Raw genomic sequence first — 22585 nt, 5'->3', positions numbered from 1 at the left:
TAAAGAAAATGTGGCACATATACACCATGGAATACTATACAGCCATAAAAAAGATGAGTTCATGTCCTTTGCAGGGACATGGATGAAGCTAGAAAACATCATTCTCAGCAAACTAACTCAGGAACAGAAAACCAAACACGACATGTTCTCACTCATAAGTGGGAGATGAACAGTGAAAACACATGGACACAGGGAGGGGAATATCACACATGAGGGCCTGTTGCAAGGGATAGCATTAGGAGAAATACCTACTGTAGATGACAGGTTGATGGGTGCAGCAAACCACCACGGCACTTGTATACCTATGTAATAAACCTGCACATTCTGCACATGTATCCCAGAACTTAAAGTATAATTAAAAAATAATAACAATAATAAAATATTTAAATGACAAAGAAAGAAAAAAAAAAAAGAACGTAGCATAGAAAGAAAATATCAGTTGGATCAGAATAGTTCCCTCTATCTAATACAGATTTTATAGGACTTGTCCATACAGAGGTAGAGAGTGTCATTGTCCTATTAATTATTCATGAATGTGTTTGTCACAGGCTACCCTGAGAATCATAAAAAGATTAAAAACCATTATGTAGAGACAGATAGTTTTAGAGCGAAATGGTATGCTGACTGAAACCAAATGTAAGGACTCTTTCTCTGTTTCCTCAGTGAATTGTTTCCTCAAAGAAAATACAGGAAATCTGTTAAACATTTTATGCAGTTATATTGTTCTACTAATAAGATAAGAAATAAGTTTTGGCTATTATAATTGATATTGCCTTAAATGCTTATTCCTGTAGATGAGGAAGAGTTTCATTTTGAGTAAGTTTTCCATTGCCATGTGTCATGTGTAACAGAAACATATTTAGTAAGGAGACATGATATACCCACATAGCACAAATTGATATCATGTGTATCAGGTGTTTGTGAGGGCATGAAACACAGTTCAAGCATTCAACTTTAGCATAAGTGAGTCTTCTGAAAAAATATATCAGAGACTTGTATAGTGATTGCTAAAACAAATGATACAACAATGTGTCCCATATTGATTAAAACAGAGTATTCTTGGCTCACATTCTCTGTCTGATCTCATTTGTATATGAAGCAGTTTGAATTACTATCATTGACAAGGAGTTTTTGTGAGTGGTTAGGAAGTAACTACCTTAAGATAATTTGATTTCTCAGTTCCACCTCAATTGGGTATGGTACTTTTCACTTTCTTTACTCTTGCACATTTGGTGGCATTAGGGATGTCTAAAAAAGTGTTCTGCATCAACCTCATAATAATGTTTTCCCATGGTTTATGAAATTGACTCTTTTGGATCCCACTTATTCTATCTTGTCCTTATTGTATTCACAATTCCTGCTGAAAATGCATACCACAGTAACTGTCATCTTTCCCTGAATCTTACGAGTATGCCACATAATCATGTGAGCATTGTGGAATCAGGAGATATTCAATTGTAATAACTTTAAACTTCATTTCCATGAACATTGACTGATATTAGTTGTTTAGGATGTTAACTCTGTATCCTTAAATTTATGAGAAAAATATCAGTACAACTCCTGGCAGACCAAACAAGGGTTGGTAGATGTAAACAGGTAAGCAAATCTTCTGGAGAAGGTATTACCTGATTTTGCTGATCTTGTTAGAAAACACTTGCTTACTTTATGCAATGAAAAACATGTTATATTTCTTTTTTTATTTTTCTGTCAGAGGTGGCTGACATACTTTCACTGTTCAGCATCTTTTCTTGGCCATTATTAAAGTCATATTTTCTTTGGTCAAAAAACGTGCGTGCTGAACTTTACAAAAAAAAAAAAAAAAAAAAAACTCTACAATAGCCTTTATGAAATCACCCAAGCCTTAATGGCGACACCAATCATGCTACTCACTGTCAGTATTCTCATTGCGCTATATTAGAAAAAAAAAAAAAGCAGATGAGGTTGACCAGAAATATACTTCTACTAAAGCTATGCTTTATCAAATGTTTTGGTCTTCAGGAATAAGTTTGTTAAGACAAAGTTATTGGCCCCAGGAACAATTATGAAGGCAGCACATTTTGATTAGTTCCCTCTGTTTATTTTGCTTGAAGATAGAATAACAGCATCTTTATACATAATGAGGAAGGCAGAGTAATTGATCAATATCTTCAGATATGAAGTAGCAGTCATTTTACTTCAACCTGTGTGTCAGTGAATTTTTACTGTGTGACAAACTATTCCAAAACTCAGTATTATGGTATGACAACAGTTTGTTTGCTTATAATTCTGTGGATCAGCAACTTTGGCTTAATTTAACTGGTTTGGCTTATCTGTGTCGCACGCAGTGTTGGCTGGGTTCGCTCTCACATTTATGATCAGCTAGCAACTGAAAATAGAAATAGGTTTTTCTATTGCTTATATGTCTGATGGTGCAGTGGTTGTTACCAGTGATAACGGAGTTAAGTAGGCATATCCCACTCATCATCTAGCAGGCTAGTCCAAGCTTGCGCACATTGTTGTAGTCACAGTGTTTTCTTGTGCAGCCAACAGAGGGCAGTTCCCAATGTATAAGCACTGTTTGAGCTTCTTCTTGCATCACACCTGATAATATCTCATTGGCCAAAGTGAGTCACATGGTCAAATCCTGATTCATAGGGTGGAGAAATTAACTCCATGAGATGGAATTACTTCTCCATCTCATGGAGCATACTTCAAGTCACAGGAGCAGCTACAAGTTATTTACACAAAGGCATTCATATAGGGAAGTGAAAAATTAGTGACCATTTTTGCATAGGATCACCACTCAAGTTCTGGATTATGAACTACAGTGATGAGTCAGACTGTGTGGATTTGGATCCTAGTGTCAGCAAGCACTATCTATTTTAATTTGGACAAGTTCCTAAACCTCTCTGTGCTGAAATTCCCTCATATATTAAAAGATATAATGTTATAGGATCTTCTCATACAGAAGATTAAATGAGTTGCTTCTTGTAGTTGTTTGAAGAGTGCTTGGTGCACTTCGAAGAGTGCTTGGTGTAAAAGTTTGGTAAATGTTAGTTATTATTCTCTTAGCTATACAAATAACTAATAACTAATATGTGTTATCTTTAAAGTCTGGGATGCACATTCCCATCCATGTAATCTCTTCCTTTCTATATCCACATATTGCTTGCTCTTATCTGGATCTGGGATCTTGCCCATCACCCCTTTATTTTTCATATTCAGGTTTATTTTGTTCATAGCCAACTAGTCTTCACCAACTGTTAAACATGGAGTTTTTTGAAAAAGAAGATCCTATATTTAAGACCCTGGTCGACCTTTTTGTCCTTTGAGCATGCCAAACCTGTTTCTAACTCAGGGCCTTCACATTTGTTCTTCTCTGTCTGGAGCACTTTTACCCTGTGCTCCCCAGGGTTGGTGCCATCTCATTATTCAGACAGCATTTCAAATATCATTTCCTCACAGAGGACTTCTCTGCTCACCGTACCTAAAAGAGTCTCTCCTCATGAATTACATTACCTCACTATCGCATGACCGGTTTTATATACTACATGGCATACCTTACTCTCTAAAATGTTTATTGTCATCTTCCCCCACTTGAATGTAAGCTCCATTTGTGCAAGCATCATCAGTGTGGGTATCTCTAACCCCTACAAGAATGCCCTGTCTGTAATAGGTTTTCAATAAATATTTGATAAACTTATTGAAAGCACACTGTATTCCTATGTGCCCCAAAGTTCCTGACCCCCATTATAAACCCTGAGTGGGTTCTGGGTAAATGTCTGTTTAAAAAAGGAGGCACAATTTATTCAGTTTGTCAGTTTATTGGCATATTGTGGAGGTCACTACATATATAGGGGATTTTTAAATTAAAAAACAAGGAGCTAAAACATCAAGCTAGAAACGATATTAAGGACTGAAGAAAACTTGTATAGTACAGAACAAAAGTAATGGATGTGCTTGAAAGCAATAATTCAGTTAGGTCTCTATTATCTGTGCTAATGAAGAGGAGCAATGAAGCAGATGATCCATAACAACAGATAATGAACAACTATTTGCATTTAGCTCAGGGATGCATTATTCAGAGTCCCTAACTTGTAAACAGGTTCTGTTCCAAAGGTCATTTGTAAATAGGTTATTTTGAATACATTTCCTAGAAAATAATACAGCTGATTTATAGTACTAAAAATATTTAGGAACTAAAGGGCAGCTAGAACAGCCATTATACCATTTTAGTGAGAAAAAAGCCTTTCAGTTTCCACGTAGATAAGTCTGGAAGCTGTTCTCACTAACCACAAGTCTGCTTTCCCCCATCCAATCTCAGAGAAGCAAAAAATTTTCTTCTGCTTCCACTACTTTCAGCTCCAAATTAAAGTCTCTGGTAACTATACTCCAAAGATGGTGTGGTAGGTAGTGGGGGTAGATTCTGGGATGGTATACTGGGGCTCCATAGTAAAGGTCTGCAGGTGGTAGACAGACATTGTCAGAGCTGCTCCAGCAGCTCTGTGAAGACTCTTTTGGAATGGGAACTCATGGGAGGTAGGCAGCCCCCTCTAAGTCAGGTGTCTGACATGAGGAGATAAAAGGATCTGTGACAACTAGCTTGATATCGCTCAATGCATCAAATTTCAGATCAATTCTAGAAGGTGTAGCCCTAAGAATAGGAGATAATAAAGTTGGAATTTTGTGAAAAGATAGCATACAAAGTGACAGACAACGATATTTCAGCAATATAACCATATGTGAAAATAAGTCTGAAATCACATGCATTGTGACATTGTGTATAAAGTTACTATTTTTTTCTTCTTGAGACAGAGTCTCCCTTTGTCACCCAGGTTCAAGTGCAGTGGCATAATCTCGGCTCACTGCAGCCTCCACCTCTTGAGTTCAAGTGATTCTCCTGCCTCAGCCTCCGGAGTAGCTGGGACTACAGGCGTGCAGCACCACACCCAGGTAATTTTTGCATGTTTTAGTAGAGAATAGGTTTTGCCATGTTGGCCAGATTGGTCTAGAATTTCTGACTTCAAATGATCCACCCACCTGGGCCTCCCAAAGTGCTGGGATTACAGGCATGAGCCACTATCCCCGGCTGACAACTATGTATAAAGTTAAATACAACTAAAATAACTAAAACTTTTAGGATATATAGATGGAATAAAATTATATAAAAGAAATCAAAAAAATGACAGATCTGGAGATCACTGTGACAGTTATCAGGGTGGAAGGAAAATGGAATTTGAGGACCATATGGTTAAGTGCAGATTTTTGTCAAAGACCTAATTTAGTCCTGGATGCTTTTCTCTATCCTCATAATACTTATTCCCTATTCCCTTATAGACATTCTCTTATTTTGTTTATTTTTATATTCTTTAGCTCTCCTCTATAGGGTACATTTCCAAATACATTGTGTTTATTTTCCAGATTTATTAGGATGCTCCCAGCACAGACAGTTAATTTTAAGTGTAGTGGCAAGAATAGGTGTCACTGATTAGGTGATATTTGGTCAAAGTTTGAAAAAGGTTAATTAGTCATGATGATATATGAAGAAAGAGCATTCTAGGAAATAGCAACAGCTACTGCCAAGGTCCCAAGGTGGAACTTTCCTGAATTTTTTAAGGAAAGGCAAGGAAACCAGTATGGCTTGAGTTAAGTCTGCAAAGGAGTGAGTACTCGGAGATCAAGATAGAGAAAAAAACAAAGAAACCAGAGCATCTGGGACCTTGCAGGACATTGTAAAGCCTTTGTCTTTTACTGTGTGCACAATGTGTGTGTGTGTGTGTGTGTACGTGTGTAGGTATGTGAGACAACGGAGGTTTTGAGCAGATGAGTGTTATGATGTAACTTACGTAGTAAAAGACTTACTCTGGACATTGTGTTGAGGAGAGACAATGTTGAGGTGAGAGGCAAGGCTGGAAGTAGCCCAAGTAGAATCCATTAGGAATCTATTATAAAATTTGAAAAATAAAGTTGAGCTGGAAAGGGGTAGTAGTGATGGAGGTGTTGAAAACTGGCCAAATACTGTAGGATGTGAGAAAAAGAGAAGAATCGCAATGATGGCAAGGTTTTTGGCCTCAGCAACTGGAAGACTGGAGTTGCCATCTGCTGAGATGGGGAAGACTATGAGCGGCATAAATTTTTAGAGAGACAATCAGGAGTTCTGTTCGAACACACTAAATTTAAGATTTTTATCACATATTAAATAAAATTTAAGTTGGGTAACATAATGTGTGAGACTGGAGTTCAATAGAGAAAGATACCTAGGCCAAAGAAATAAAATTGAGATTTTTTTGGCATTGTGGATAATATTTACAGTGTTGGGCTTGGATGAGATCATCATATGTTATCAACCACTGTGTAAATTATCACTGGAAATTGAAAAGCAAAATTTAGCTTTTATATTCATTCTTCAGGTTTGAGAAAATCTTTTCAAAATGAATTTTAGTTCCAATAACCCTTTTCTATTATCTCCCATTACACATACTTCATTCAGGTTTGTTTTTCATTTATATTGTTTATTTATTTGTTCCTATGAGTTATATTACTTCTCAAATCTAAGTTTCATTGCCTATGGCCTTTTGAATGCTGTCAGTGATTCACCCTGGTAAAATAATCTTTATATTTAGAACACAGTTCTGTTATCTGTTATTTTATTGTCTAATTCAAATTCTTCACTGGGAAGTGAATTGCTTCATCTCTATTTAGCGTTGTAATTTAAACTCTAGAAAGAAGCAAATCCTTCAAAGCCATTAGGAGGTTGACACATAATCTTACCAGTAAAGGGGAAGGCTGCACAGCCAATTGGCTGCCTTCTATTTACTTAGTTTATTGACACTGTGTTAGTCTCAGAAAACTGGCATATCACTTCAGAGAGGAGGCTTTGTTTTCCTAATCTTATATCCTACACAAGATCCCCAGAGTAGTAAACACTGTGTAGTGCCCCTAGATGGAGACTTTTAAAAAATAAAACAAGATATTGTTCTAACAAATATTCAGATTTCTGGTAATATATCTGTTAAGTATCTGTTAAGGTTGATTTTTTTAATTACATGTGTGAATTTTCCAAAGATCCCTTCTGGCTGAATACTATTATTTTTATATTGATCACTTTCTTTAACCACATGCTCAAATTTCTTTCACCAATAATGCTGCTCCTTGACCAGTTTTTCTCCTAGAGCATTTTACATGTTTTTAGGATATTTTTCAGTGTACTTTTTAATATTGATACAATATCAGATCTTTGATCTGCTAATACATCTTGATACATATGCTTTTGAACTTATTTATAAAATTGATGTCAGTATATTAGAGTTTATAATGGGAATTGGCTCATATGATTATGAGGCTGCAAAATATCACTATCTGTTGTCTGCAAGATGGAGAATCAGCAGAGTGGGTGGTGTATTTTGGGAGGTGATGATGGTGTGAGTCCAAAGGTCCAATAACCAGGAGTGCTGATGCTATGCCATAGGACAGGGAAAGATAGATGTCCTGGCTCACACAGAGAGGATTCAACCTTTCTCTACCTTCTTGTTCTATTTGGGCCCTCAATATGTTGAATGAGACCCTCCACATTGTTGAGGGCAATCTCCTTGACGCAGTCAAATGATTCAAACTCTAATCTCTTCCTGAAACACCCTCACAGGAACACCTGAAGGTAATGTTTTGCTGCCTTTCTGGACATCCCTTAACACAGTCGAGTTGACACATAAAATTAACCCTCACAGTTGGTAAATAATTTTTAAAGAAATTTGCCTGCAATTTAAAATACAGTGTTAGGTGTGTTTATTATCCAAATATTTAAAAAATAGTAGCTGTAATACTATGAGATGTACCATTGATTTTATTATTATCAGATCACCACATAATAAAAAGTGACTGCTCAGACTATAATCATTTCGCTTAGCTTTTCAAAATGTGGATTCCATATTTATTTCTTTATTTCATTGTGCCTTCTATAGCAATGAATTTAAAACAACTGAGTTGCTACTATTGCCGTGTATTGGAAATTTGCAGAAAATACTAGGATGAAGTTTGGAAGAAATGAATGAACAGATACAACTGAGGAAGATTTAGCCTTATAGACATGGTTTTAGTAGTAGTGATGTAGATAGACTCTGAGTCTATAGATTATAATTTTTAAATTATTATCTATGTCACCTTGAGCAAGTACCTCACCTCTCCCCTCTTGGAATCTTTTTAATAGATATAGATATCAGGTATGAATATATAAGTATATATATGTTAAGAAGTGAATATATATATAAAATAGGAATTTAAAATGCACAGTTGAATATAGTCAGGTCTGGTTAAACAGAAGAGTACGAGTGGGAAAGCCAGCATTAAATGTAGAGTTAGAGATGTTGAACATAGTGGAGACAGCTGTGAGGGCACATTGGCCAATGATGACTATATTAGTCCATTCTCACACTGCTAATAAAGACATACCTGAGACTGGACAATTTATAAAGGAAAGAAGTTTAATTGACTCAGTTCAGCATGGCTGGGGAGGCCTCAGGAAACTTACAATCATGGCAGAAGGGGAATTAAACACATCCTTCTTCACATGGTGGCAGGAAGGAGAAGTGCTGAGCGAAAGAAGAAAATCCCCTTATAAAACCATCATATCTCCTGAGAACTCACTCACTATCACGAGAACAGCATGAGTGTAACTGCTCCCATGATTCAGTTACCTCCCACCAGGGCCCTCCCATGACACATGGGGATTATGGGAACTATAATTCGAGATGAGACTTGGATGGGGACACAGCCAAAACATATCAATGACCCTAACTGATTTCCATTTTGATCTAGATGTTTTAGATCAGAACTGCCAGCAGGAAGTCAAACATATTGGAAAGTGGTCATCCTAAGCCAAGACTCTTACAGAAGAACAGAAGGCCAAAGTATTGAATGGACAGTGCAATTTTGACCTCCCAGATGCTTTTAATGATGATTTGGTACACACTTGACTCTGAACATAATGACGAGAGCACACTATCCAAGCTACTGGAACAGGCTGTGAGTTATCCCGAAGATGCAGTTTTGTTTTGGTGCTCTTTAGTACTCGATAGCCAACAAACCCAAGACATGTCTCATTTCAGTGTTGCTGTTGACACTCATTCAGAGATCGTGTTTGAAGGAAAGACTTCATCAGCCTTTTGTGGGGGAGACTTTGGACTAATTATAGCATAATACTCTATTTTTAGAAAATCTCTCTTTGAAAGTTTCTGTCTGCAGCACCAGATTTTGCCATATTTGTGTACTGACTTTTTCTCTTTTCAAATGCTCAAATTACATAATTCTGCATGGCATATGAAATAAATGTAATTTATAAAATGGATGTAGTATTTATATTATAAAAAATGATATGATTCTTAGCTCAGAAAAAGGTCTTCTGCACTTTTGCCTCTCTCTGCCTGTATCATTCTTCTCCAGATATTTTCATTACTGATATTTTATCAGGCAGTTTCTGAAAGATACACCTCTTTAAGGCCTCCATTGAACACCTATTTAAAATTGCAACACCCAGTCCCCCGACACTCCCCAATTATGTGATTTATTACCATTCTCGACATATTTTTATCTCTGTATAACTTATCACCATCAAATATATTTGTTTTGTTGTCTATCCTTTACCTCACAGAAATGAAAGTTCCATGAGGCCATTTTATTTGGTTATTTGACTGTTGTAGCCTCAGGACCTGGAATAGTGCCTAAAAGGTAATAGTCACTTAAAATAAATGTGCTAGGCGACCAAAATATGTGTGCAAACAACCTATACAAGACCTTTCATAGACTCATAGAGCTGCTTCCAATGTGGTCCAGGTGCCAGAAGAAAGCATCAGCATCACTTAGGGATTTTGCTTGTTTTTCTAATACAGTCTTGTTTGGATATACAGTAGTTCATATATCGAACAATTCATTAAAGTGTATGATTAAAAGATCCAGAGTTGTAAGTTGTACAATTATCACCACCATTTTAGAATATGCTTGTCACTCCCCAAAAAACCCATACTCATTAAGTCACCCTCTACTTTTCCTCAACATTTTCAGTTCTAGGCAACCACCAATCTACTTTCTGTCTCTATGGCTATTTCATATAAATGGAATCATACAACATGTGGTCTTTTCTTGTGGCTTCTTTCACCTAGCATAATGTTTTTGAGCTTCGTTCTCGTTATAATATGGATTAGTAAATCATTCCTTTCCACTGTGAGATAATTGTCCATTGTATGGCTATACCATATTTTATTTATCCATTCATCAATTGATGAAAATATGAGTTGTTTCCACTTTTTGGCTATTATGAATAATGCTACATTCATGTACACATTTTTGTATGGACACCTACATTTAAAAAATATATTCAGTATCTTTGAAAGCACTTAATCACAAAATTTTTATTCAGTTTCTCAAGTATCATTTGACGTATTACTATTTTTTACTAGCTTTATTGAGGTATGATTGACAAAAATTATACATATGTAAGGTGAATTATGTGATGTTTTGATATGCATATACATTGTTAAGTGATGACCACAATCAAGCTAACTAACATCCATCACCTCAACTAGTTATCATTTGTGTGTGTTTGTGTGTGTGTTTAGTGAGAACATTTGAGATCTGCTCTCAGCAAATTTCAAGCCTACATTATTAGTAACTATCATTATCATGCTGTATATTAGATTTCCAGAATATATTCATCTTGCGACTAAAATTTTTTACCCTGTGACCAACATCCCTCTTTTTCCTCCACTTTTCAGTCCCTGGTAACTACCATTCTACTCTCTGTTACTATGGATTCAACTTTTTTTTCAGATTCCATATATAAGTGAGATTATGCAGTATTTGTCTTTTTCTGTTTGGCTTATGTTACTTGGCATAATGTCTGCCAGGTTTATTCATGTCATCACAAATGGCAGAATTTCTTTATCTATTCATCTCTCTGTGGACACTTAGATTAATTCCTTCTCTTGGCTACTGTGAATACTGCTGCAATGAACATTAGAGTGTAGATATCCTTTTGAGATGCTGACTTCATTTCCTCTGGATATGTACCCAGAAGTGGGGTTAATAGTTCAAATGGCAGTTCTATTTTTAATTTTTGGAGGAACTTTCACACTGTTTTCCATAATAGCCAAACCAATTTACATTTCCACTAACAGTAATGCAGACTTAACAGTCCAATGAAAATGTACTGGATCAGAGGCTGCATTTTAACAAAACCCTAGGGTGAGTTGCTCATTAAAGTTCGGGAAGCAGGTATGGAGTAGGTACTCAATGAATGTTTCCCCAACCTAAATGCCACATACTAACAGCTGTGGGCTAGCAAAATGTACATAATCATGTCTTTTAAAATTAATGCAGCTTAGATTAATGAACAAAGAGAACCCATAACAGAAGGGAGCGTTGGGCTTTAAATGTTTAACGTTCTAGTGTGCATCATTTTGATTCTCCTGGAATTCCGCATTCAGGTTTAATCATTCGGTAGGCATAATCTTGTGATGGAAACACTAAAGGAGATATGAAGAGGAAAGGACATTTTGGTAAAAAAATCAGATGTTATTTACCATAATTAGTGGAGATAATCACCCATTAGTCAATTAATAAACTTAACAGGAAGAATTTTTTAAATAATTAAGATGATTAAATACAGGATTAAAAAGTTGTGAGAGTGAACGCCATATGTTTTTATTTTTTCAATTCTTAGTGTTTTTTTTTTTTTGTTATTTCTAAATTCTGTAAATGTAAAAGTACAACAATAGAGGCACTTTTAGAAAGTGTTTTTTTTCTGTCTTACTTGGACTGGTACCTATTATTTTCTACTTTGGGCTGGTTCCTTGAAACACTGAAGGCAGAGAAAAATGGGAATAATTATAGTACCAAAAATGTTTTGAATGAATAAACATATAATTATATCAATCAATCAATATGAGGCCTTAGATACTAAGGTGAGGGCATTGAATATTATGATTAGCATTAGGTCTTTCTGGGAAATAAGACCCTGGTGAGTTTTCAACCTAAATCGTTCTAGGAAATAAGGAGGAGTAGCTGCCCTGTAGGCTAGAGGGAGAAACTGCCAGTGAGAAAGTGGGTACAAAGGAGAAAACCTCTTTCCAGTTATATACATGCGGGCCTCTCTCTGTAGGTTCAAGAATACTCTGAATGTTGCTTAAAGGACCATAAATACTTTAAAAACTGAGCCATATATAAGCCTACTCCTATATATTTTCATATTAAAAAATTTCCTTGTGTACATTTTTATTTTCTTTTTTCCTCATCGTATTTTAAGAACATCTTATGAATTTGAAAAAACAAATATAATATTGTAAATGAACATCATGTTAATTTATTTTAAATTCAATGCTGATTTAATTTTAATGATAAAATGGGCTAGAATGAAAAAGAATAAATGAATTAGTAAAGTCTAGGGCCTCTTTTTACTTATGTCATTGGGGCTAATTTTCATGTTCTATCTTTGTATTATTCTTAAGTTAAACAGGTCTTACCCTTAAAAAATGTCTAGTTTGTCTAAATGACACAGTTACACAAATGATCCATGTATCTACCATAAAAGGGTAGGAATGTGCAAAAAATAAATTACACAGTGTGTATACAAATCTAGAATTGTCTGATCATTCTGGTGAGAAAACTCTTGATTAAATGACTTTTTACTAGTTAATAATAAATATAATTTTCCAAAATAAGAAATCTGAGCTAAATTTTTGCTGTGATAAAATTATGATCACCCATGAGAATAAAGAATTACTTATTTCACAAATATTTTACTCATTTGCAATTGTCACCTTCTACATTAAATAATTTGTTGATGCCTTTTTTTCTCTATTACTCTGGGGCATATTTCTGGAAGAAGGATATTAAATATGGACATGGTCAAATTTTGCAGCTAAGACATTCTGCATTTTGTAATTTCCATATGCTGTATCTAAACAGTCCAGAGGTTTTCTCCCAGTAACATACTTAACTTTCATAGTAAATGTCATCATGTCTTGTTTTTTAAAAAATTAAAACAGTAGAAGTAATATTACTTATGTTCTGGCAGATCTGAGTTTTCAACATTTAAGTGTGTTTTCCCCACGCCAAACTCTTACATTTCTTAATTAAATATTAAAAAGTGGTTGGAAATAATCAGTGAAATTACTACTACTCAGATGACATTTCAGAAAACCTGTACATCCCACTCTGTTGCTGCTACCTTGCTCTCCCTTTACCCTTACCAGATAAACTCTAAAGTTGATAGCAAACACTTTTGTTTGTCTACCCACAATTACTTTCCCCACTTTTTCCTTAGTAAATAAATATCTGTTTTATTCAGGTATTGTCACTTTCTGCGTGACTATGTACAGGGTAGGTTTATCCCAACCACAGACTCAGTATTTGAATCCTAACTGACCTCAGCCAATCATTAAAGATTCCACCTTCATTGCATTGATTGGTTTGGGTGTAGTTGAAATGCAGTTGTGGCCACTGAAATGTGACTATGTCTGCTGGGAGATTTCTGATAAAGATTTCCTCCCCTTTTAGGAAGATACAAAGAAAGAGACAATCTCTATTTCCCAAGAATAGGCATCCTATACCAGTTCTCTCCCTCAACCCCCAGGATTATGGAATTACCCTTCCTTGGAAAACCAGAGCAGAACATGAATCGCCAAAGAATCGGTATTTTCTGTTGACTTCACAGGGACACTTTTCAACTGCAGCACTGGGAGTAGCATGGAGCAGAGCTTCACCCATTCCTTAGAGTTCAGTACTCTTCCCACTGAGATTGGAAAGTCTGATCCTCTTCCTAGTATTCTATCAGAACAGCTCATACAAAGGAGCAGTCCGAAGACAGACATGGAAAGCTTTCTGTCAAGATATTATGTGGGTACTTATGTGATTCCTTGGAAGGAAAAAGAAAAAGAGAGACCTGAGTATATTTGCATACCAAGTGTCCAGGGCAAGTCATCTTGTTACACCTATTATCTATTTCAGGTCAAACCTGATCCTCTTATCTTGAGACTATTAACATCTTTTAAGCTGGAAGGCAGTGTGGGATAGTAGAAAGAGCATGGACTTCAAAGCAAGACAGATTTGGAACTGGCTCCCAACTCTCCCATTTAAAAGATCATTGACCTGGTGTATGCTTTATCTCTAAGCCTCAGTTTCTACATTTATGAAAAGGAGAGAACAATACTTAACATATCAGATTGTTATAAGGATTAAGAGATAATTTACAAAGTGACTGGCACCTCAATTGGCATATAAGAAGCAGTTAACAAATAGCAGTTATTATAATATGTTAAACCTAGTGATGTCTCTGTAAAATCAGCTGTAAAGAGAGAGATTTCTATGCTATTATTTATTGTCAAGGGGGATTTTTTAACCAAATTTTCTTAGTGACTGATGTGTTTCACCATCAAATTATTCACATAGTAAAAATCCCATATTTAGTAAATTTTAAAACAAACAACAACAGCACTAATAACTACCATGACAAAAACACATAATCCATTACTCATTTGGAGATCTAGAGAATCCAGAGAAGCGGGGAAAGAGACAGAGCACCTTACTGAACTGTGTGAACAATTTAGATGGGAGAACTGAAAAAAAAAACCCTCTCTCTTCCTTGCCTGAATCTCTGGATGATGTAGACATTTACTGCAAGAGTCAATCTGAGGAGTGCCCCATATTTGCGGAGGCTCTAGTGCTCTTCGTTTAGTTCCACTCAGCTCTCTGATATGCTTTAAAGTGGAGATGAGCACCAACTTTCAGTGGCTGCTTTCATTTAAGGGAATCAAGACTGTATCTGCGGAAATTCTTCCAGGAGGATGGTTTTGTGTTTGGGCCCACTGTTGATGCAAACCTGTCTCTATTTACATGATATGCTGATCATTTCAGTTGGAAGTTGCTAGTGAGAGAAGATGTACTATCACTTCCTTCCTGGAACAGCAGTTTCCTTTCCCCACCAGTTTACCTAATTAACTCATTTATCCTTCAGGCCTCAGTTCAAACATCACTTTCTCAAGGAAGCCTTCCATGACCTCCAGATTAGATTAGGTCTCATACCACATTTCCATAGCTTTCTGAAACCTACAGCATTTATCCCACTATGTAATTTTGTGTAGGTGCCATTGTTTATTTAAGATATATGTTTCCGGCTGGGTGCGGTGGCTCACGCCTATAATCCCAGCACTTTGGGAGGCTGAGGCCGGCGGATCACAAGGTCAGGAGATCGAGGCCATCCTGGTTAACACGGTGAAACGCCGTCTCTACTAAAAATACCAAAATAAATAAATAAATAAATAAATAATTAACCAGGTGTGGTGGCGGGCGCCTGTAGCCCCAGCTACTTGGGAGGCTGAGGCAGAAGAATGGCGTGAACCCGGGAGGCAGAGCTTGCAGTGAGCCGAGATCACGCCACTGCATTCCAGCCTGGGCGACAGAGTGAAACTCCATCTCAGAAAAGGAAAAAAAAAACAAAAAAGATATATGTTTCCTACTTGAGGGCAAGATGTGCAAGAGCCAAGACAGGGTCTGTTTGTATATCACGGCTACTGGACGGACAAGTACCATGCCTAGGAGAGAGTGGGTACTGAATACATCCTTTAAATTAATGAAGTAAAGAAGTAATGTTAAAAAAAAAAAAAAACCCTGAATAAAATGAATGAATCGATGAATATCATACTTCAATTCACAGAATAGCCAAATCCAGGAGCATCCCCTTATGTGATCGTAAAGGTCAAAACCTGGTGCCTATGAGGTAAAATCCTGGCCCTATAACTTGCCAATTGAGTGTCAAGAGGCAAACTATTCAATCTCTTGGTGTCTTATTTCCCTTATCTAAACAATAGAGATAATATTGCTTCTGCCCAGGTTGGTGTGGGAATTAAAAGAGTATCTGGCACATAAAAAACACTAAATACATGCACACCATACCTACCACCCCTCTTTCTCTCTCTCATGTGGAATTCTCACTACCAGTGCATTCAATCATAGGTATTTAAATGCACTTATCTTTGGCTTGTATTAGTGTAAATACTTTATGTAATCTATTACATACGACCACAAAGCTTAGAACTGCTGCAGAACTCTTGCAAACATGAAGGAAATTGGCTAGAGCTAATAGGCCCAGAAGCATGGGTGAAAAGGATGCAATGAACCTGGAACTTAAAGGACAACATTGTGTCAGTGACTTGACTAACCTTAACTAACACTGCATTTATTACCTTTTGCAACTTCTTGACATGTGATGTGATAAATGTCCCCACATACAAGCCACTTGGTATTAGAACTTCTATAACATTAAGCCAGAAGCTCTCTATATGATATGATTAGACCAATCTAGTCATCTGCTTTCTGATAATATCCAACTAGTTGAAATCTCATGGAGATAATCTTAACATCTAAAGTGGTTATCTCCTAATTTGTTGGATCTAATCCCTTTTGTACTCTGTGCTTCTTTGCAATCTTTTTAGGTTTTCCTGGTTCTCCTTCTTCTGGCTTCCTATGTGGTTGCTGTAATTGTCTGTAATTATCTGCTTACTTATGATTCCTATGAGTCTCCTACATTACAACATAGGCTACCTGAGAGCAGAGACCATACTGCTTTGTTTCCTACTTGATATCCAAGTAATAGCAACACACCCAACATACCATAAAGCACACCACATGAATGAATAAGTTCAGTCTATAAATCAGAAATAATCCACAGCCTATGTTTATGGATACTTAAACTCATTCAGTTAGGGTAAAATTATGGAGGATAAGTTTCTTATCAGGCCCTATCCAGACTCCATAACATGTAGTTTATGGACTGAAAAAACAATTTTTTAAAGAATAGTTTAAAGATACAGTAAAGCTTGAAGAAGTAAGCTATAATTTTGAGAGGAATAATTGCCTTATTCCTTATTCTCCAGATGATGAGAGCACCCAACTCATGTAGTTATGGTGAGGATTAGGTGGAATTGTACAAGTAAAGCACTTACAGGTACAGTAAGCACTCAAGTTTGGTTAGCACTAATTATTACCACGTGTAGTTACATATATATTAGATTACCTTTACTTAATTCAATAATACTACAAGGCAGTTAACCATATTTCTTTTCTTTCTTTTTTTTTTGAGATGGAGTTTCACTCTTGTTGTCCAGGCTGCAGTGCGTTGGTGTGATCTTGGCCCACTGCAACCACTGCCTCCCGGATTCAAGTGATTCTCCTGCCTTAGCCTCCCTAGCAGCTGGGCTTACAGGCATGTACCACCACACCCAGGTAATTTTGTATTTTTAGTAGAGACGGGGCTTCTCCATGTTGGTCAGACTAGTCTCATACTCCCGACCTCAGGTAATCCGCCCACCTCAGCCTCTCAGAGTGCTGGGATTACAGGCATGAGCCACCACGCCCGGCCGCAGTTAGTCTTATTTCTATGGTACTGGTGGGAAAATTGAGGCTCAGAAAAATCAGCAACTGGCTCAAGGACACACTACAAGTTATTAGTGCAATAAATATCATACAACTCTAAAGTAGCTTCTGTTTCTACCATGCCACTCTGGATAAACAAGCTATAGCCAATATGATACAGATAGTAGAAGTGCTACTTCATCTCTAATGAAGTAAATGTCTCCTGAAAGTTGAAAATTAAATGAGTGAAACTATAGGTTACCCAGACAAACTGTATGTAACAAAGGTAAAGATACACATTTTCAAGGAATTAAAACAATTCTAGAAGTTGGCAAAATGTTTTATTACTCTTCCCCTCTTATTGGATTATCTTGATTTAATCTTACAGCTATTTCTTAGAGACATACTACCAACTTAATAATTTACTGGGAGCTGTTGTAATTTACATGTCAGTGTCTCTAATTTAAGCAGCAATGATATGTACCTTTTTATGCACGAAGATAAGCTCTTCGTTCTTAGCTGGGAGTTTGTGTCAGCAATCATTTAGATTGCTCAAATATAAGATTTGCTGATGTGAGAAAATTCCAAGCTGGTTAATTGCATCAAAATTTTAAGTGAAAAGCATCTTCTTTACAACCCTCGACTATCATCAAAGGAGGGGGCTAAGTACAATCTGAACTCTCTTTCTGCAATTCTATAGTGACAAAAATGCTGACCTGGTTGTTCTTTCATCAGCTTATGCTGAACCCAAAATGAAGAAAATAAAATACAAATTTTGAATCTTTATGTAAACATCCAGATGACATATTCTGCAAGTAAGGCAGTTTTGAGTAATAAAAACTTTTGTACAGAATTTTACATTTTGTCATGTACAAAAGCTTACTTCAAACATTATGCAAAAGGAGATTGAATGTTCCTTCCCAGATGTAGCAAATTGTTTTGGATGACCCAGTCCTGAAATCTGCTATGATTAGTAAACAGAAAATGACTTTTTATTACTTTTCTATTTTATTTCCACAGGAACACAAGTCTACAAATGTATTTATTAATTATTATGCTCTGTTTGTATTTTATCTGACTACCCTAAAATAAGATAGTGAAGTATTTTCCTCCATAAATGAGAAAAGGAAACTAATGGATCCATTTAAAGTAGTAGTCATAGGCTTTAGAAAACATTAGCACTTATACATTACATGAAATTCAATGATCTCTCCTTCAAACAGAAGATAAACACCATTGAATTTAAATTCCTTCTAGAGTCCTTCTCTGTAACCCAAAACTTAACATTTCTCTCATTCTTGAAGTTAGTAACATTAAAACTATCTCCTCCACAAGTTAAATATCCTTTCTTTTTTGGGGTGTCACTCAATTTTTTTGAAACAATACATTCTTCTGTCTTACTTTAATTCGTCCCTTCTCATCCATTTCTCATCCATTATATTCTAGCTCTCATATCTGTCCATTCCCTACTGAAATCGATCTCACTAAGTCACTGATGTTCCCAAATTTTTAGCACAAGTTTCTGCCTTTGGTTTTCAGCCTAATTTTTAAAATATTACCACAAATAGGCCAGAATTGTCTCCTGGATTTCCTCAATATCTTTGCTAGTTCTTATCTTTCCATTCATTAAAAAACACATTGATTAAATGGCTACTCTGTTAGTCATTCATCTAGACACAAAAGACAAATAGAGTAAAGAATGGCCCTAACAGTTTGGATATGTGTCCCCGCTCACATCTCACGTTGAATTGTAAACCCCAGTGTGGGAGGTGACTCCATGGGAGGTGTTTGGATCATAGAGGTGGATCCCTCATGGCTTCGTGCTTTCTTCAGGATAATGACTGAGTTCTGGAGAGATCTGGTTGTTTTAAAGGGTGTGGCATCTTTCCCGCCTCCACTCTCTTTCTCACTTGTTCCTGCTTTTGCCATATGACATGCTTGCTCTCTCTTTGCATTCAGCCATGAGTGTAAGCTTCCTGAGGCCTCATTGGAAGCTGAGCAGATGCCAGCACCATGCTTCTCATAAAGCCTACAGAACCTTAAGTCAATTACACTTCTTTTCTTTAAATTACCCAGTCTCAGGTATTTCCTTATAGTAATGCAAGAACAGCCTAACATAGGCCCCAACTATTTCAGTGTGCAAGGATAAATTTTACAATAAATAATTACAATATAATGGCATAGTGTTATAAAAGCAGTATGTACATGGGTCAACAGCAGTAAGAAAGAATCACCCTTTGATTTTTTGTTGGAAATAGTTTCTCCTCCTAAGTTATTCACTTGCACACCTTCAAGATATACTCATATTAAGAAGCTTACTAATTTTTTTATCTTCTGCTTGGAACACCTCTTGACTGAAAAATACATATTTATAACTAGTACTTAATACTGTCACTTGAATATGTTGTAATCATCTTAAAACAAACATAAAATTCCTGATTTTTTAAAAAAATAAATAAATTAAGAATAGAAAAACATCTTCTACTGTATAAAAATCAGTTCTACAAGAAAAGTCAAATTTAATGGAGAAACATCTCCATTAGCATAAAGAATCAAAGATATGGCCAGGCGTGGTGGCTCATGCCTGTAATCCCAGCACTTTGAGAGGCTGAGGCAGGCAGATCATGAGGTCAGGAGATCAACCTCCTGGCTAACATGGTGAAACCCCGTCTCTACTAAAAACACAAAAAGTTAGCCAGGGGTGATGGCATGCACCTTTAGTCACAGCTGCTAGGGAGGCTGAGGCAAGAGAATGGCATGAACCCAGGAGGCAGAACTTTCAGTGAGCCGAGATTGCGCCGCTGTACTCCAGCTTGGGCAACAGAGTGAGACTCTGTCTCAAAAAAAAAAAAAAAAAAAAAAAAAGAACCGAAGACATATATCATTACTCTTAGTTTTAAATATTCCAAAAACGGATTATAAACATTCCAAAAAAAAAAAAAAAAAAGATAAAATGCACAAGTTGAGTGGGAAGTGACACAATTCAAAAGAGTCGATTGAAAAGCTACAAAAAATAGGAGCAATTGGTCAATTACCAATTCAAGACCAACATATAAACATTTGAGCTCTCATATCCCAACAATGTTCTGAAAAAGTGTAACAAAACAAAAAAAACTCAATAAGATGTCAAAGAACAATCCTGAATAAAAGAGAACATTCATGTTAATATTATTTTTCAATTTTATTTAGCATGTAAAATAATACACAAGTTGTTTTATAGAAATACACTGTATTCACAGAATGTAATACTCAATATTGTGACAATGTCAGCTCTCTGTAAATTAAGCTATAAATTAAATGAAATGATACTTAACATCCTAATTGAGGCCTGGCACAAGGGTTCATGCCTGTAATCCGAGTACTTTAGGAGGCTAAGGCAGCAGGATCACTTGAGGCCAGGAGTTTGAGACCTGGGCAACACAGCAAGACCTTATGTCTGCAAAATATGAAATAAAATAAAAAAATTAGCTGGGCATGGTGGTGCACACTTGTAGTGCTAACTACTCATGAGGCTAAGGTGGAAAAATTGAGTACAGCGAGCTAGGATTGAACCACTGCACTCCATCCTGGATGACAGAGTGAGACCTCGTTTCTAGAAAATTCATTAATTAATACTAATTTAATTTTTAAAATTATGATAATAAAATGACTCTAAGGTTTTATATTGGAAGATAAATAAAATTGAATAGCCAACATTTAAAAATTATAAATGGTACATTCATCCAAGTATAAAAATATATAATTATTTACCAATCTAAACATTGTGATTTGACATGAAAATACAGATACAAGTAAATAAAAATGGAAAGTCCGAAAAGAGGGGGTGTTAAGACGGAGAGTGAGAGAAAGCTCTTAGAATGGAATTTTGAATCAATGTATAAATTATAAAATATTTAGTAAGTAATGTTTTTACAGTTGTCTACTGAGAAAAGATTTAGAATAATTTGGATCTCACACCACCAATAAAAACTTAAGATGGATATGAAGTAGAGTATCAAAAATAACAGCAAAATCAAATTTAATTAGTAGAAAATGTTTCTTTTTAATATGATGTGAATGGGGAAAGATTTTTGGAAGACAGAATAAAATGCAAAATAATAAATAGTAGATTATATAAGAAAATTTAGGGCCCGCCGGGGCGGTGGTTCATGCCTGTAATCCCAACATTTTGGGAGTCCAAGGTGGGTAGATCATCTGAGATCAGGAGTTCGAGATTAACCTGGCCAACATGGTGAAACCCCATCTCTACTAAAAATACAAAAAATTATCCGGGCCATGTGGCATGTACTTGTAATCCCAGCTGCTCAGGAGGTTGAGCCAGGAGAATTGCTTGGACCCAGGAGGCAGAGATTGCAGTGAGCCAAGATCATCCCACTGAACTGCAGCCTGGGCGACAGAGAGAAAACTCCATCTCAAAAAAAAAAAAAAAGAAAGGAAAGAAAATTTAGAATTTGTATAGATTAAGATGCCATAAACAAAGTTAAAAAATAAGTGACAAATACCCGTAAGGTATATATAAGCACATGCTTCATAACACATGAAGACCTCCTCTTAGCCACCATGAAAATAGAAAACAAACCATGAAATCAATGGCATAAAATAGTAAGGATGTGAGTGGGTAATTCAGCTAAAAAGAAAACTAACAACACAACTCGTGGAAATAGTCAATGAATATTCAAAAAGATACTCAAACTCACTGATAATTCAAGAAGTTAACACCACAAAAAATTAGGCAAGAAAAAGAAATAAAAGGCATCCAGATAAGGAAGAAGTTAAATTGTTCTGTTTACAGATGACGTGAGTTTGTATATATAGAAAATCCTGAAGACTCAACCAAAAACTATCAGAACTGTTAAACAAGTTCAGTAAAGTTGCAGGATATAAATTCAACATACAAAACCTACTTGTATCTCTATAGATGAACTGCCAGAAAAATAAATCAACAAAGCAATCTCATTTACAGTAGCATCAAAAAGAAAAAAATACTTAAAAATAAATTTAGCCAAGGGGGCAAAAGATCTGTGCACTAAACACTAAAAAACACTAATGAAAGAAATTAAAGAAGGTGCAAATAAATGTGAAGATACCCTGTGTTCATGGATTGGAAAAATTACTGCTGTTAAAATGTCCATATTACTCAAAGTGATCTACAAATTCAATGTACTCCCTACAAAAACTCCAATGGCATTTTTCACATAAAGAGAAAAAA

The sequence above is a fragment of the Macaca fascicularis genome, chromosome 1 (genome assembly GCF_037993035.2).
Source record: "Macaca fascicularis isolate 582-1 chromosome 1, T2T-MFA8v1.1".
In the NCBI taxonomy this organism is placed as follows: Eukaryota; Metazoa; Chordata; class Mammalia; order Primates; family Cercopithecidae; genus Macaca; species Macaca fascicularis.
Note: the sequence above shows the minus strand (reverse complement) of the source record.